Source organism: Scyliorhinus canicula, chromosome 16, assembly GCF_902713615.1.
Source record: "Scyliorhinus canicula chromosome 16, sScyCan1.1, whole genome shotgun sequence".
NCBI lineage: Eukaryota > Metazoa > Chordata > Chondrichthyes > Carcharhiniformes > Scyliorhinidae > Scyliorhinus > Scyliorhinus canicula.
In genome coordinates, this window is record NC_052161.1 from 118917923 (window position 1) to 118937516 (window position 19594).

Consider the following 19594-nt stretch of genomic DNA (forward strand, 5'->3'; position numbering starts at 1 on the left):
GAGGTATGTTCTTCCTCTAATTGAGGTCTGTCCCCTTTGTATTGGGTGCAGTTGGTGCCAGCAAAGAGATTGTCGTGACATAGTCATATAGACCTACATACCCACCATCGCACTGGCACTGAAATTCATCTGTAACGTTACTCAATTGTGTGGTAGACAGAATGTCTTTTTGGACTGGGTCAGCATCTGTTATTGGGAAATAGCACTCACGTAATCACTATGTCCCAATGATTGGCTGGCCAAATCAAACAGCGCCTTCCTGCAGTTGCTCGTAAAAGGCAAAGTAGTGACCGTTATCAGTCAGCCCATGCTTTCAAAAACCAAAAGGAAACATCTACTGTTAGATGTGAATCTGTGATTTGGCAGCACTAGCTGAAGAATCCTCAGTGCTCCAATAGCTACACTAACAACCAATTTAAGATAATCAGTCGAGCCCATAGCATGGCTCATTTACATTTGCTAGAAGTGACACACATTCATACACAGGGACCCATTCTCTGCAAACAAAAGGAATATGTTCAAGCTTTGTGCCTTTGCTGAATTACCCAGGAACTTGGGGAGCCTATGGTTCACCATTGCTTTCTCCACGGCAATGTTAGCTTCTAGCTGCTGTTGAGTAGTCAAGAGTTTTGCTCCTTTCCCAAACACCTTTATTTTCCTTGAACACACTCGCCACAAAGCTCTATCACCACCAGAAGTGCCACCTGCAACCCCTTTACATATCAGTGTCAATTATTGGATACTTAACTTCAATTTGACATTTAATTGGAATGTTCTTAAGGCATTCGTAACAGACCATGCCTCAGCCAATCAGAGTTGACTTGGCAGGTAATTAGCATCCCTTTCCTCCTGTAGTACAAATTGCTGTGATCATTTGAAATTTGATATTCTCGTGTTTGCCCTGATGAGTTTAAGATGAAAAGCTTCCGCAACATGCCTCTCTTTTCAGCAATATTGAAGCTCCACACTACCTTCTTTTAAATGTATTTTATTACAAACTTACATAAAAGGTTACAAAACATACCAATTCCCCAACACACAACTATCCAATTTGTACAAATGTTTCCCTTTTTCACCCCCCTCCTCCCTCGCCCCCCTCCTCCCTCCGCCCCCCTCACCCACCGCGACGAACAGCTCCTCAAACGCGGCCACGAACATCCCCTTCTTGTCTCGAAGCCCTCTGCTGAACCCCTTATTCATACTTGACCTTTTCCCGCCAAAGAAAGTAATATAAGTCCCCCAGCCAGTTTCTATTTCTTTTACACTAAAACTCTATTAATTTCCCCTGCTACAACCTGATTGGCATAGGCTGTATCAAGATCTCTGACTTTAGGCTCACAGGGGTGTTGGAGTTTGCAATGCCTTTGCCTAAAACAGACAACATGTGACTACACTATAGTACATTACAATCACTGAGTGTTTGAACTTCTGTACTAATGGAGCTGATTGTACTGAAACTTAATCAATACATGCATAAGTCAATCAAAGATTTAGAATTAATTGTAATTGTAAGATTAATGCAGTGACAAAAAATAAAACTGACTATTTAACCAATGTGTTGGTATATTATAATGAAGCTAATTCTAACTATCCAATCTACTCAGAACAGTGACAGAGCTGTGATGGAGCTAATGTCAATGAGAGTCATTAAGCATTCATGCATCATGAAGCTCAGTCATTTTACAGAAGCTTGACGTGTGAAGCCCTTGTAAAGTGTTTAGTGTGCCAAGGATTTTACTACAGTGCAGAAAGAGGCCATTCTGCCCATCGAACGTGCACTGACCCTCCGAAGGAGCACTAATAGGCCACTTGTGGCATACCTACTGTTGGGCCATGAACCTAGTAAATTAATTACTAGGTTACTAGGGGTATTACTCTTAGCCACTTTGTTAAGGTATGCCACCTTCTTCCATGTCTTTTATTAGCCCAGGTGTGTACAAACAGCATTGAGCTTGGAGCCATTTCCTGCCAGTCATTCTTCCGTGCTGTACTCTGGAGTGGCAAAAAAAAGGTATCCCTTATTGCATCCAGCTCCATTTCACCAGCTAGGAGGTCAAATGCTGCGTTACTTCATCACTTACCGTCAGATTCCATTTCCTGCCCCACACTTCCAGTGCGAGATGGAGTTTTGCCAGCCATGTTATACAACAAACAGCCTTTGGCCGAGTACCTTGCTAAAATAGTTGCAGCCTTGAGAAGGCCAACATCACATTTAAAGGGTTGCTCGTGCAGTATTCTCCCTCCCCCACCACCCCCAACTCCAGCTCCCAGTGTCAAATGAAGCCCAGAAGAAGCATGCACAAACTGATATAAGAAAAATCTACTTGCCAACGGAAATCACGCACAATTGAAGTGTGGCTGCAGTGGTTAGCATAAACCCAAGACACTCTGGACTCACAACATCGCCGTTGAGATCAGACAATTATGCTACATATTAAAATCAGAAGTGATACCCGGAGTTAAAATATTATGTTTAGCATTCATGTGTTTTTGGTTGGAAAGGTTTTTTTTTGCAGCAGCAGGTTGTTTATTTTTTAAATGTGAAGTTGGATAGAGAAAAATCTGTTTATTTTCCAGGTCAGATTCTGTTTCAGGGGTTATAACCATAGCTCCTCCAATAGATGAAGCTTCAAATCCTTAATATTAATTACTTTGGTTAAAGGCCTGCCTGAATAAAGTGTAAAACTCTTTCTTGGGGTCAACTGCGTGACTATATCACAGATAAAGATTTATTTCTGTCGTTGGACTTGTCGTCTGTGTCCTACCAAGAGCCTCTAAAATTTGAGTTGATTTTCACCGCTGGTTCTTGCACTACATACAACACTATTGATTATTTATAAAGACCACACAATGAAACATCCCAAGAGGCTCCCCGGGAACATTGAAGGAAACTGGCTATTTCTGATTGGTAAAAGGGTAATTGATTTAGCCATTTTTAATGTATACTAAAGCCCAGTTTAAAATCCATTTTAAAATGGATTTCATCATATAACTTCAAGCATACCTTAGATTACAAATACACACAGCTTGCAGAATTTGCAAAGCACAGAATTTGAAACATTCAGAAGCCAGCTAAAGCTTATGCAACGTTTTACTGATATTATAAACTGACCATTGTTCTAATGCACAGAATTGCAAAAGCTATGCAGCCATACCACAAACTGATCAAGGTCGCCATGACTACATGAACACACCATTGTTCAGAATACAGATAGTAGCGCAGTCAGCAATAAACCAGTGAAAACTAGAATTGATTAAAAGGATATATCACATTCCAACACACATAAACATCTACAAATGCAACATATCCGATTTTATATTGCACATTGATAGATAGATAGATAGATAGATAGATAGAGAAATACAGCATAGAACAGGCCCTTCGGCCCACGGTGTTGTGCCGAACTTTTGTCCTAGGTTAATCATAGATCATAGAATTTTGGACACTACGGGCAATTTAGCATGGCCAATCCACCCAACCTGCACATATTTGGACTGTGGGAGGAAACCGGAGAACCCGGAGGAAACCCACGCACACACGGGGAGGATGTGCAGACTCCACACAGACAGTGACCCAAGCTGAAATCGAACCTGGGACCCTGGAGCTGTGAAGCAATTGTGCTAACCACAATGCTACCATGCTGCCTTTAAGAACAAATTAATCTACACTCCATTATTCTACCCTAATCCATGTACCTATCCAATAGCCGCTTGAAGGTTCCTGATGTTTCCGACTCAACTACTTCCACAGGCAGTGCATTCCATGCCCCCACTACTCTCCGGGTAAAGAACCTACCTCTGACATCCCCCCTATATCTTCCACCATTTACCTTAAATTTATGTCCCCTTGTAATGGTTTGTTCTACCCAGAGAAAAAGTCTCTGACTGTCTACTCTATCTATTCCCCTGATCATCTTATAAACCTCTATCAAGTCGCCCCTCATCCTTCTCTGTTCTAATGAGAAAAGGCCCAGCACCCTCAACCTTTCCTCGTAAGTCCTACTCTCCATTCCAGGCAACATCCTGGTAAATCTCCTTTGCACCTTTTCCAAAGCTTCCACATCCTTCCTAAAATGAGGTGACCAGAACTGCACACAGTACTCCAAATGTGGCCTGACCAAGGTTTTGTACAGCTGCATCATCACCTCACGGCTCTTAAAATCAATCCCTTTGCTAATGAACGCTAGCACACCATAGGCCGTCTTCACAGCTCTATCCACTTGAGTGCCAACTTTCAAATGAACATAGACCCCAAGATCTCTCTGCTCCTCTACATTGCCAAGAACCCTACCGTTAACCCTGTATTCCGCATTCATATTTGTCCTTCCAAAATGGACAACCTCATACTTGTCAGGGTTAAACTCCATCTGCCACTTCTCAGCCCAGCTCTGCATCCTATCTATGTCTCTTTGCAGCCGACAACAGCCCTCCTCACTATCAACAACTCCACCAATCTTCGTATCATCTGCAAATTTACTGACCCACCCTTCAACTCCCTCATCCAGGTCGTTAATGAAAATCACAAACAGCAGAGGACCCAGAACTGATCCCTGCGGTATGCCACTGGTAACTGGCCTCCAGGCTGAATATTTGCCATCCACCACCACTCTCTGACTTCTATCGGTTAGCCAGTTCGTTATCCAACTGGCCAAATTTCCCACTATCCCATGCCTCCTTACTTTCTGCATAAGCCTACCATGGGGAACCTTATCAAATGCCTTACTAAAATCCATGTACACTACATCCACTGCTTTACCTTCATCCACATGCTTGGTCACCTCCTCAAATAAGTCAATAAGACTTGTAAGGCAAGACCTACCCCTCACAAATCCATGCTGACTATCCCTAATCAAGCAGTGTCTTTCCAGATGCTTAGAAATCCTATCCCTCTGTACACTTTCCATTACTTTGCCTACCACCAAAGTAAGACTAACTGGCCTGTAATTCCCAGGGTTATCCCTATTCCCTTCTTTGAACAGGGGCACGACATTTGCCACTTTCCAATCCCCTGGTACCACCCCTGTTAACAGCGAGGATGAAAAGATCATTGCCAACGGCTCTGCAATTTCATTTCTTGCTTCCCATAGAATCCTTGGATATATCCCGTCAGGCCCGGGGGACTTGTCTATCCTCAAGTTTTTCAAAACGCCCAACACATCTTCCTTCCTAGCAAGTATCTCCTCGAGCTTACCAGTCTGTTTCACACTGTCCTCTCCAACAATATGGCCCCTCTCGTTTGTAAATACTGAAGAAAAGTACTTGTTCAAGACCTCTCCTATCTCTTCAGACTCAATACACAATCTACCGCTACTGTCCTTGATCGGACCTACCCTCGCTCTAGACATTCTCATATTTCTCACATATGTGTAAACGGCCTTGGGGTTTTCCTTGATCCTACCCGCCAAAGATTTTTCTTAGCTCTCCTAATCCCTTTCTTCAGTTCCCTCCTGGCTATCTTGTATCCCTTCAGCGCCCTGTCTGAACCTTGTTTCCTCAGCCTTACATAAGTCTCCTTGTTCCTCTTAACAAGGCATTCAACCTCTCTTGTCAACCATGGTTCTCTCACTCGACCATCTCTTCCCTGCCTGACAGGGACATACATATCAAAGACACGCAGAAACTGTTCCTTGAACAAGTTCCACATTTCACTTGTGTCCTTTCCTGACAGCCTATGTTCCCAATTTATGCACTTCAATTCTTGTCTGACAGCATTGTATTTACCCTTCCCCCAATTGTAAACCTTGCCCTGTTGCACGCACCTATCCCTTTCCATTACTGAAGTGAAAGTCACAGAATTGTGGTCACTACCTCCAAAATGCTCCCCCACTAACAAATCTATCACCTGCCCTGGTTCATTACCAAGTACCAAATCCAATATGGCCTCCCCTCTGGTCGGACAATCGACATACTGTGTTAGAAAAGTTTCCTGGACACACTGCACAACACCACCCCATCCAAACTATTTGATCTAAAGAGTTTCCACTCAATGTTTGGGAAGTTGAAGTCACCCATGGCTACTACCCTGTGACTTCTGCACCTTTGCAAAATCTGTTTCCCAATCTGTTCCTCCACATCTCTGCTGCTATTGGGGGGCCTATAGAAAACTCCCAACAAGGTGACTGTTCCTTTCCTATTTCTGACTTCAACCCATACTACCTCAGTAGGCAGATCCTCCTCGAACTGCCTTTCTGCATCTGTTATACTATCTGTAATTAACAATGCCACCCCCCCCCCCCCCCCCACCTCTTTTACCATCCTCCCTAATCTTGTTGAAACATCTATAACCAGGGACCTCCAACAACCATTTCTGCCCCTCTTCTATCCAAGTTTCCGTGATGGCCACCACATCGTAGTCCCAAGTACCGATCCATGCCTTACGTTCACCCACCTTATTCCTGATGCTTCTTGCGTTGAAGTATACACACTTCAACCCATCTCCTTGCCTGCAAGTACTCTCCTTTGTCAGTGTTACCTTCCCCACTGCGTCACTACACACTTTGGCGTCCTGAATATCGGCTTCCTTAGTTGCTGACTACAAATCCGGTTCCCATTCCTCTGCCACATTAGTTTAAACCCTCCCGAAGAGTACTAGAAAACCTCCCTCCCATGATATTGGTGCCCCTCTGGTTCAGATGCAACCCGTCCTGCTTGTACAGGTCCCACCTTCCCCAGAATAATGATTTACAACTAACCATCTAACGAAATGCATTTGAAACCCATCCAAGCCAATCAGCACATTGCAGGAGTAGGGACAGATGGAGTCAGACTGATAACATTTTCCTGAAAAATAGAGGTTCAGGAAGCCATTTTCCATCCTGGATTACTCTATACCTTTTACCTGACTACTCGCTATCCTTATTTTGTATTTTCATATTTCCACTCTAACTCTTGAACTTTGCGCAAGCTGTTTTGCTTTGAGCAAGAACCATTACTGTATTTTGAAAGTTAAATCTGTTGTAAAGCATAAAGCCAATTATTTCTCTTAACATATTTTGCTAGGGGCGGCACGGTGGCACAGTAGTTAGCATTGCTGCCTACGGCGCTGAGGACCCGGGTTCGAATCCAGGCCCTGGGTCACTGTCCGTGAGGAGTTTGCACATTCTCCCCGTGTCTGCGTGGGTTTCACCCCCACAGCCCAAAGATGTGCAGGACAGGATAGGTGGATTGGCTACGCTAAATTGCCCCTTAATTGGAAAAAATAATTGGGTACTCTAAATTATTTTTAAAACATATTTTGCTGGCAAGGGCTTTATTGGGAGCATTTGATTTGTAACCACAAGAAGATCTTAATCTCTCAATTATAATCAATAGACACAATAAAATATTTTTATTTTGCATCCGAGAAGTGTAACTTAAATTCTACTGAGTTTTGAAGTGTATACGAGCCTACACTTAAACCGCACGGTAGATTCCTAGATTTATTTCTGTTGTTGGCCTTGTCATCTCTGCCCTACCAAGAGCCTCTAAAATTTGAGTTGATTTTCACCTACACTATTGATTATTTATAAAGACCACACAATGAAACATCCCAAGAGGCTCCCCAGGAGCATTATGAAACAAAGTATGCCACTGAGCTGTGTGGTAGGCTATATTAGGGGTATCGCTGTATCTAGGTGGGATGTACCTTGTACTGTAGTATGAGTGGTCGAACCTGTCTGCTGGTTCCGCCCAGCAGGCGGAGCATAAGAGTCTGTGTTTCACCCACAGCAGTCATTCTGTACCGGAGCTGCTGGGGTAACTACTTGTTCATTAAAGCCTTCAATTGGACTACAATCTCGTTTCAGTAGTGATTGATCGTGCATCAATTTAATGAACAAAATTGAAGAATGGCTGCTCTCCGCATCAAGCCAGAGTGTCTACAAATCAACCCCCACACGGCAAATGCAGCAGCAACTTTTAAACATTGGCTGGCATGTTTCAACGGGTACATCAGGACGGCCCCGACTACCCCCACGGAGGAACAGAAAATGCAAGTCCTCCACTCAAGGGTGAGCCCAGAAATCTACACCCTTATCGAAGACACAGACGGTTTTGAGGACGCAATGATTTTGTTAAAAGAGCACTACGTCCGCACTGTGAGTCAGGTATACGCTCGGCATCTTAAAGCTACCAGACGGCAGATCCCAGGGGAATCACTGGACGATTTGTACCGTGCATTGTTAGTGTTAGGTAGAAACTGTAACTGTCCACAAGTCTCAGCCAATGACCACACCGAACTCTTAATACGGGATGCTTTTGTTGCGTGCATGCTGTCCTCTAAAATCCATCAGCGACTGCTGGAAAATAACACGCTAGGGCTTAAAGAGGCACGGAAACCTGCGCACTCCCTAGATGTAGCCTCCTGCAACGCCCAGGCCTATGTTCCTGACCCCGCGGCACCCGCATGGACAGGGTGGACCCCACCCGCGGCCGATTCCAAAGCACCCGTAAATTGCCCACAAGCTTGTGCCGTGCTGCAGCCAGGAAACCCCGGGGGGGGGGGGGGGGGGGGGGCGATGCTATTTTTGCGGGCAAAACAAACACTCCCGGAAACACTGCCCGGCCCGATCTGCAATCTGCAAGGGCTGCGGCAGTATGCCAGGCCCGGTCGGCAGCCGCTGTCTCCACAGGCGAACCGGGCCCGCTGCCATTTCTCTCCTCACAGGCCATGTGCGATTCATGGGGGCAGCCATCTTGGATGACGTCTCAGGACCCCGACTAGACTGGCCATGTATCGCCTGATGAGATCTCCCAGCCGGCCATGTGCGATTCATGGGGGTAGCCATCTTGGATGACGACTCAGGACCCCGACTCGGGTGGCCTTGTATCACCCGACGAGATCTCTCAGCTTCTGCCACAACTTGCCTCAGTGACACTGGACCAGTCTCGGCCCCGATCACTTTCAACTGCTACGACGTCGGTACTCATCAATGGGCACGAGATATCCTGCTTGATCGACTCTGGGAGCACAGAGAGCTTCATCCATCCCAATACGGTAAGACACTGCTCTCTCACTGTACACCCGATTAAACAAAAGATCTCCCTGGCCTCCGGGTCCCACTCTGTGGAGATTCCGGGGTACTGCATAGCCAACCTCACGGTCCAGGGCGTGGAGTTCAATAACTTCCGACTCTACGTTCTCCCCCATCTCTGCGCTGCCACACTCCTGGGACTGGACTTCCAGTGTAACCTGCAAAGTTTAACGTTCAAATTCGGCGGCCCCATACCCCCCTCACTGTCTGCGGCCTCGCGACCCTCAAGGTCAACCCGCCTTCCCTGTTTGCAAACCTTACCCCCGATTGCGAACCCATCGCCACCCGGAGCAGACGGTACAGTGCCCAGGACCGGACCTTCAATAGGTCGGAAGTCCAACGGTTACTAAAGGAAGGCATTATCGAGGCCAGCAACAGCCCCTGGAGAGCACAAGTGGTGGTTGTAAAGACCGGGGCGAAACATAGGATGGTCATAGACTACAGTCAGACCATCAACGGATTTACGCAGCTTGACGTGTACCCGCTCCTCTGCATATCTGAAATGGTCAACCAGATAGCGTAATACAAGGTTTTCTCCACAGTAGACCTTAAATCAGCCTACCACTAGCTCCCCATTCGCCCGGAAGACTGCAAGTACACTGCATTCGAAGCAGATGGGCGGCTCTACCACTTTCTAATGGTTCCCTTTGGTGTCACAAATGGGGTCTCGGTCTTCCAACGGGAGATGGACCGAATGGTTGACCAGTGCGGTCTGTGGGCCATGTTCCCATACCTCAACAATGTCACCATCTACAGCCACGACCAACAGGACCATGACACCAACCTCCGCAAATTCCTCCATACCGCAAAAATCTTTAACTTAACCTATAACAAGGATAAATGCGTGTTCAGCACCAATCGCCTAGCCATCCTCGGCTACGTAGTACATGATGGAGTCATAGGCCCAGATCCCGAACGCATGCGCCCCCTCATGGAGTTCCCCTCCCCCACTGCCCCAAGGCCCTGAAACGTTGCCTGGGCTTCTTTTCTTATTACGCCCAGTGGGTCCCCAATTATGCGGACAAGGCCCACCCACTAATCCAGTCCACAGTTTTTCCCCTATCGGCAGAGGCCCGCCAGGCTTTCAGTCGCATCAAAGCCGACATCGCCAGGGCGACGCCGGGACTGCAATCGATGAGTCCCTCCCCTGCCAGGTCGAGAGCGAAGCATCAGACTTAGCTCTAGCTGCCACCCTCAGTCAGGCGGGCAAACCCGTAGCCTTCTTTTCATGTACACTCCATGCCTCAGATTTCTGCCATTCCTCCATCGAGACGGAGGCCCAAGCCATCATCAAAGCTGTGCGGCATTGGAGGCATTACCTGGCCGGCAGGAGATTCACTCTCCTCACTGACCAATGGTCGGTAGCCTTCATGTTTGACAACACACAGCGGGGCAAAATTAAGAATGATAACATCTTACGGTGGAGGATCGAGCTCTCCATCTATAATTACGAGATCTTGTATCGTCCTGGGAAGCTCAACGAGCCTTCTGATGCTCTGTCCCGCGGCATTTGTGCCAGTGTAGAAGTAGACCGACTCCGGACCCTCCACAACAACCTCTGCCACCTGGGGGTCACCCGGTTCTTCCACTTTGTTAAAACCCGCAATCTGCCCTACTCCATCGAGGAAGTCAGGGCTGTAAGCAGAAACTGCCAAATCTGCTCGGAGTGCAAGCCGCACTTCTACAGGTCAGAGAAAGCGCACCTGGTGAAAGCTTCCCGCCCCTTTAAACGCCTCAGAGTGGATTTCAAAGGGCCCCTTCCCTCCACTAACCGCAACACGTATTTCTTATAAGTGATTGATGAGTACTCCCGGTTCCCTTTCACCATCCCTTGTCCCGACATGACGGCTGCCACTGTCATTAAAGCCCTCCACAGCATCTTTACCCAGTTCGGTTTCCCCACCTACATCCATAACGATAGGGGGTCCTCCTTCATGAATGACGAGTTCCGTCAATTCCTGCTCAGCAAGGGCATTGCCTCCAGCAGGACGACCAGTTACAACCCCCGGGGAAACAGGCAGGTAGAGAGGGAGAACGGGACGGTCTGGAAGGCTGTCCTACTGGCCCTATGGTCCAAGAATCTCCCAGTGTCTCGATGGCAGGAGGTCCTCCCCAATGCACTTCACTCCATCCAATCACTACTGTGCACTACTACCAATAAAACACCTCATGAACGTCTCCTTGCCTTCCCTAGGAAGTCCTCCTCGGGGACCTCGCCCCCAACATGGCTGGCAGCCCCCATACCTGTCCTACTCCACAAACACGTATGGGCCCACAAGTCGGACCCACTGGTCAAGAGGGTACATCTCCTCCATGCTACCCCCAGTATGCCTATGTGGCGCACCCCGACGGCCGACAAGACACGGTCTCCCTCCGGGATCTGGCCCCCGCTGGATCCCCACCCTCACCCCCACCCCCCCACCAACCCCAACCATTTTTTCACCGGCGCACACCACCGCAGCCCCCTTCCCAGGAGGATCCGTCCTCTCTCTGGCTCCATCTGGATGCAATAAAGCTGAAGATGACACGCTCCCAGAGCCACGGATACCCGAGCCGACGCCAGCATCACCACCGGGACTGCGACGATCGCAGAGAACGATCAGGGCCCCCGACCGGCTGATAGTTTCATTGTAAAATGAACTTGTAAATAATTGTCTGTAAATATGTGTATTGCATGTAAAGGCACCGAAGGGTACGGCTATAACCTGTACCACTGTAAATGTAGGACCACCACCCCCGCTGGACTCTTTTTTAAACAGGGGGTGAATGTGGTAAGCTATATTAGGGGTATCGCGGTACCTAGGTGGGATGTACCTTATACTGTAGTATGAGTGGTAGAACCTGCCTGCTGGTTCCGCCCAGCAGGTGGAGCATAAGAATATGTGTTTCACCCACAGCAGTCATTCTGTACCAGAGCTGCTGGGGTAACTACTTGTTCATTAAAGCCTTCAATTGGATTACAGTCTCGCTTCAGTAGTGATTGATCGTGCATCAAGCTGCAGAATCACAGAATCGTTACGGCCCAGAAGGCCTTTCGGCCCTTGGTGTCTGCACCAGCTCTCAAAACAAGCATCGTGACTTAGTGCTATTTTCCCCATACCCTTGCATATTGTGTGTATTCAAATAATCATCTCATCCCCTCTTGAAGCCTCGATTGAACATGCCTCCATTACCCTTGCAGGTAATGCATTCCAGCCCCAAACCACTCACTGTGTGAAAACATTTTTCTCACATCATGTTTGCTTCTTTTGCGAATCACATTAAATCTGTGTTCTCGCTTCTTGATTATTTTATGAGCGGGAGCTTACCACCACTACACTTCCAGGCAGTGCATTCCACCCTGACCAGATATTAAGTCAGATGACCAATTGCTTTGTCAAACAGGTAGGTTTTAGGAAGTGTTTTGAAGGAGGAAAGCCAGGGAATGCCAGCTCTTGGGGCTATGCTCCTGAAATAATGTCCACTAAAGGTGGAGGAATCATACTTGTGAAGTGTAATGTATGTCAGTAATACATCCCTTCTGGGGGAATGTCATGATCTGTCATGACATCAGCAGAGGTTTTGCGTGGGCTTCAGGTCTCCATCTTGTATTGTATGAGCAACATCTCCTGAATAAACCTGGCACCATGTTTGCTAGAAACCCAAGTGCACGACACCTCCGCACCGTTTCTCTTTGAGGCACATTGAGAATATAACAAAAGAGAAAACTGGCGATGGGGTTTGAGGCAAAAGAGAACTGGCGAGGCACTAAAAAAGTCAACGAGGAGAGTGAAAACAGTGACGAGAACGAAGGAGAGGATTCTCGGGACTGAACTCAAACGTTGATCGAAGGAAAAGCCGCTGATGCAGGAAGGTTTGAAAAAAAAACGAAGCACAACCGTAAGTCAGAACAAAAGTTTCAAAAACTTGCTTGCTGCTGGAAGCGAATAGGCTCCAGGCTGCAGGGACCACACACGTGTCAAAGTGAAATGGGTTGCGTGAACAGGGATTCAGAAGTCGTTCCAATTCTGTGCAAACTACTACTCAAATAAAATAAACAGTAGTCCAGGCAAGAAAATTTTTTTTTATCATTGTGGATTAGGAGATCCCTTATTTCATACATTAAAAAAATGGAGGAAGGTTGAAATTGGTATGGACCCTGAGGTCCAGTGTACAAAATGGCGAGCAAAGGTGGCGCCATGGAAACATTTGATGAAGGTGATGAAACTTGTATCAAGAGAGAGTTCAACTTTATCTCATAGCTAATCAAACACTGCGGACCTAATGGGTGTAACATTTCTCAGTTCGGTAAGGCGTAAATCTTTTATGCTTCAGCAAAATTTAGTACATCCAGCAAAGCGTCTTGTTGGTAAGGGGCGATCAAAAATGTTTCTGGGTATTCCCAAAATTTGATGGTAACCAAGTCAAAATGGAAGTGGATGCAGGTGTGCTGTTTCACTGATACCTGAGACAATCTACAATCAGAAGCATCTGCCATTAAAACCATCTAATGTAATCTTACGGACATACACAGAAGAGGTTGTACCACTAAAAGGATACATTATGGTAAAAGTGAAGTAAATGGACAAACAACTGAGTTGTCTTTCCACGTTGTCTGTGGATGTTTTCCTGCTTTATTTGCTGGAGCATGGTTGGGAAAAAAATCAAACTCAACTGGGGAGTGGTGAATCAGCGGGTTGATTCAAAGAATGACCTAGAGCAACTTTTGGAAATGTATTAAAAAGTGCTTGAAAAATCACTGGGATTTTGGAACAATCAATGGCAGGAGTTGAAGCCCAACTCAAAATTAAGCTAAACATTATGCCAAAATGTCTCAAAGCCGGAACAGTACCGTACGCCATCAGGCGAAAAAGTCGAAGAAGAACTAGAAAGACTTGTCCAAACAGGAGTCATTGAACCAGTTACTACAAGTGATTGGGCTACACCAATAGTTCCTGTACTAAAACAAAATGGTTCAATAAGGATATGTGGAGATTTTAAGACAACTATAAACCTGGTATTGTGCGCAGATCACTATCCACTGCCGCTTGATTGAAGACTCTGGGCGTTGTGGAAGTCATAAATTCAGTAAAGTAGATCTATCACAGAGGTATTTACAAATGAATGTGGTTGCAAAATCACAGCCACTACTCATTATCGTGATGCACAAAGGTCTGTTCCGTTACAGGAGTCCTCTATTTGGGACAACATCTGCACATGCTCTATTTCAGAGGTCCATGGATCAAACTTTGAGTGGGCTGAATGGTGTGCAGTGTTATCTAGATGACATCCTCATCACTGGTTCAAGTGAACAAGAGCATTTGAAGAACTTGGAAGCTAATGTCTACAAAACATAATCTCCGAATTAAAAAGGAAAAGTGTGACTTTTTCAAGACATCCGTAAACTACTTGGGTCACATGATTGATAAAGATGGCTTGCATAAAGGACCAAAAAAAGTGAAAGAAATCTTAGACGCACCAACTCCTCAAAATGTGACAAAACTGAGGTTTCTGCGATTAATAAATTATTACTGTAAATTCTTCCCAAATTTATCAACGCGATTGAAGCCTTTACACACTTTGAGGTACAACCAATAGCATTTGCTTCATGAACTCTTACTAACGCAGAAACAAATTACCCTCAGCTAGAAAAATAAACTTTGAGCATCATGTTCAGAGTAAGAAGGTTCAACACTACCTTTATAGATATCATTTTGCTCTCTTGACAGGTCACCATCCATTGACAACAATCTTTGGGCATCATAAAGGTATTCCTTCTTTCGCAGCTAGTAGGTTCCCGAGATGGTCTTTGATATTATCAGCATACACTTATGATATTACATATCCTAAATCGGAGCAACATGCAAATGCTGATGCTTTGTCAAGATTGCTGTTACAACTCAAGCAAGAACCTGAAGAAAATGTTGTCAACATCCTATATTTCTCACACGTGGATAATGTACCTGTGATTTCATCTCAAGTACAGACGTACAGAGACCCCCAGTGATGGGGAAGGTTATGGACATGGTCCAAAAAAGGAACGTTGACAGACATATAGCATAAAACTCCAGATCTCAAGCCCTACATCACAAGAAGATTTGAGTTGACAGTCCAGAGTGAATTTTTAGTCTGGGGAAACAGAGTGCTTATTCTTCCGTGCTTGCGTAATAAAATGCTTGACCAGCGACATGAGGGAAATCTCGGTTCGATGACGATGAAGGAACTGGCACACAGTTATTTTTCGTGGCCAGGATTAGGCGCGCCAATCGAAGAGAAAGTGTGGAATTGTCAGTCCTGTGCCAAACTAAGGAACACTCCACCGCTGTAACCCATATACCTGGTCACGGCAGAGAATACACATAGACTACGCTGGCCCAGTTGAGGGACACGTGTTCCTAGTTATTGTAGATGCACATTCTAAAGGCCGGAAGTAGCGATTCTGAAATCCACAACGACAGAACAAACTTGAGAAGTTGGATTAAATATTTGCGAGATTTGGCAGATGAGAGCAGGTCGTAAGTGACAATGGAACTCAGTTCACTTCCAAGGAGTTTAAAGACTACTTAAAAGGAAATGGTGTACAGCACATCAACACAGCTCCGTACCCCCCTTGAAACAAATGAAATGGCTGAGTGATTCATACAGTCACTGAAACACTCAATGAAAGTATCAAAGGATCAAGGTACATTGTCAAGATGAGTAAATAACTTCCTGATATCATATCAAAACACCACACCTGCGCTGACACACTGTTCACCAGCAATGCTGCTTTTCAAAAGAAAGCTAAGAACTTGAAACTGCCTAATACTTCAGAGAATGTCAAATGATAACAACAAGCACAGATTGTCAGGAGGGGACAAAACTAAAAAAAGTCTATTCACTCAAGGGAGAACGAATATTAACAAGAAGCTACAGACCAAATGAGAAGTGGGTACCTGCAGTTATCCCAGCAAAAACAGGTCCAATAACAGACATCGTAAAGAAAGAGAATTCGGCGATGTCAGACTGACCAACTGCTCGCTTTATGAAGTGAAATCGCTGAAACTTCTCAAGTATTTGCATCGAGAAATCTAAGCAGCGATACTTCTGAACAGAGGCCAGAGACCAGTTCACATTCTGTTTCTAAAGAATCTTCAACACCAATGGAGACGGATGCTGAAGTAACTTCACAAGACGTATTACCAATAGAAGGAAAAGAAGACACTTCAAAGGCCTTGAGTAGCCAGGTTCCAGAAGATCGAGTACAACCCAAACAAAAATAGATATCCACCTGAGAGACTGTCTTATTAACTTGCATATACGACAAAAGATAATGGTGCAAAGTAATGTATCTAATGTATAATTGGGTTTGTCGTTTAAACATTCAGGGAAGTTGTTGTTTGGACTAAAGAAGTAAAGGCGGAGGGGTGTTATGTATTTAATAATAATCTTTATTGTCACAAGTAGGCTCACATTAATACTGCAGTGAAAATCCCCTCGTCGCCAAATTCCAGCACCTGTTCGGGTACACGGAGGGAGAAGTCAGAATGTCCAATTCACCTAACAAGCACGTCTTTCGGGATTTGTGGGAGGAAACCGGAGCACTCGGAGGAAACCCACGCAGACACAGGGAGAACGTGCAGACTCCACATAGACAGTGGCCCAAGCCAGGAATCGAACCTGGGACCCTGGAGCAGTTCTACCGTGCCGCCCAAAGTAATAGAACCCTGTGGTGGAACGCCAGGCGATCTGTAGGGATGTCAGCAGAGTGTGTGCGGGGGCTTAATTGTGTTGTGTGAGCTTTGCATCGTGTTTGGGAGAAACCCAAGTGTGTGGCATTTCCATACCTTTTCTCTTTGAGGCAGGGTGCAGTCCCAAGGGGAAATGCCAGGGCTCCCTCTGTGGAACTCCATGTGGACAGGTAGAGTTTCCCGATGTCTGTGGTGTAGTGATATCATGGTTGTGTTGTAATTCACCGACTGACCACTTGGAGTTTCACTAGTATATAAGTGAATGTTACAGTCAGCTGACCTCAAGACTGGTTGGAGGAAGTTGCTCGTGCATGATTTACTGTTATTCATCTGTTGTCTTGTAAATAGTTTACCCACATTTAATGTTAATAAATAGTTTATAGCTTCAGCTACAAGTGTTCTTGTAATATAAATCAGGCCAGCCGACAAGAACATTACATGTTGTGGGGGGGGGGTGGGGTGTCCCCATTTACTTCTGGGGGGGTGGATACCCCCATGTGCATGTGGATTGTCTCCATATCCATCGTGGGGTGGGTATTTTTTTTTAACCAACTCTTTCAGCTGGCGAGCTGCACACCGCTTTTCTTGCCTGGTCCAAAACTTAGAAGAAAGAATACAGTGTCCTGGGAACAATGTACTTAGCATGAGGTCTTAAATAGAATATCGGATAATGCTAATTACATTTTGGATTTGAGATCATTTTGGTTTTCAGATACTGCATTACGATTGGATTACATTACAATAGCCTAAGCCGTGGCTAGCTATAATCAAAAGTAAATGAAACGGCTGGAAATATGTCACTGAATAATAAATGCAAGGTACTTTTACAAATATCATATTGACACAATCACCACAAAAATAGCAAGGTTCAGACAAACAACCACACTTCCTGCACTAAAGGTCAATGAGCTTCAAAAAAAATGTGATATTTGGATGTGTTGGGTTTTCAGATTTACGGATAAAGGATACGTGACCTGTACTGTAAATAAATAGTTTAAGAAGAACTAAATACTAACTATCTCCAGGTAAGTGAAACCTCACTGAGCCCAATGAAAATGCAGGTTAAAGGGCTTCAAGCCAAACCAGGGAGGAGCAAGACCATCGAGTGGTTTGGAAACAAGAATCAGAACTTTAAAATCAAGATGTTGTTTGACCACGAAGCAATGAAAGTCAGCAAGCACAGGGAAATGGGACTTGATGTGAGTTTAGAGGTTGACAGCAGAGTTTTAGATGACCTCAATTTTAAGGAGAGTAGAATGTGGCAGACCAACCAGGAGTGAGTTTGAATCATCAAATGTGGAGCTAATGAAGATGTGGATGAGAGTTTCAGCACCAGATGGAAGGAAAGTGAAAGTAAGTTGGTATAAAGCTTTCTCACAGTTGAAGTTGAAATATATTGTTTAAAAATCAAAGTGCTTAAATGGCTAATTATAGAGAAATCAATGTTAAAAAAAGGCAGACTATTGTTCAAAGCTGCAGGAGAAACAGTTTGAATAGGGAAACAAAGCCTAACTTGTGTGCTTTAAATGGTGCAAAAGTTCCAGCAATTTTAATTGTTATTGAAACAGACATTTTGACTCTGATTGGTCAAGGCATTGCCCTGAGGAATAAACCAGCGAATGGCCGTCACTTACTATGTGTGGCTGAAACAGGTGCAACGTGTGTACATGTTCTTTCTGTCTGCAAATAGGGCCCCGTGTATTAACACATGTAACTTCCAATACATGCAAGTGTGCCACACTGGCACTGAAGTTCAAATACCACATTACTCATTGTGTGATAGGCAGAACAGGCGGGATTCTCCCAGTCCTGCGCCAGACCAGAGCATCCCCGTGACCGGGCCACGCCGCCCCGACGCCAGCACGCGATTCTCCACAGAGCGAAGAATCGGCACCATTAGCACTGGCGTGGTTGGTACGGCGCCGGTCGCGGGCCGCTCCACGCGGCCCCCCCCCGCGATTCTCCGACCCGGATGGGCCGAGCGGCCGTGAGAAAAAAACTAGTCCCACCGCGTTCTAACCTGCTCTGAGCCGGCGGGACTTGGCCATTGAAGGGTCCGGTGGTGGCCTGTGGGGGAAGGGCGCATTCTGACCTGGGGGGAGGCCTCCGATGTGGCCTGGCCCGTGATCGGGGCCACCGATTGGCAGGCCAGCCTCTCTGGCTGGGGGCCTCCTTTCCTACACGCCGGCCCCTGTAGCCTGCGCCATGTTGCTTCGGGGCCAGCGCGTTGAAGGAGGTCATTTGCGCGTTGGTGCCTGTGCCCCTGTGCATGCATGGATCCCACGGTGCACAGTTCGTGCGGGAATCGGCAGCTGGAGTGGCGTGAACGGCTCCAGCGCCATGCTGGCCCCCTGTAGGGGTCACAAATTGTCCTGGCAGTGGCCTGTTCACGTCAATGAAAAGGGAGTTCATTAGGACTGCTCCATTTGAAAGGTGAATTTGAGCGTAGGATGGAGCCCATGTGAGGGACTGATAATGGTGACATGTTTGCTACAGGTTATTGGTAGAGGGATTGAGTTCCGGAGCCATGAGGTCATGTTGCAGTTGTACAAAACTCTAGTACGGCCGCATTTGGAGTATTGCGTACAGTTCTGGTTGCCTCATTATAGGAAGGACGTGGAAGCCTTGGAACGGGTGCAGAGGAGATTTACCAGGATGTTGCCTGGTATGGAGGGAAAATCTTATGAGGAAAGGCTGATGGACTTGAGGTTGTTTTCGTTAGAGAGAAGAAGGTTAAGAGGTGACTTAATAGAGGCATACAAAATGATAAGAGGGTTAGATAGGGTGGACAGCGAGAGCCTTCTCCCGCGGATGGAGGTGGCTAGCACGAGGGGACATAGCCTTAAATTGAGGGGTAATAGATATAGGACAGAG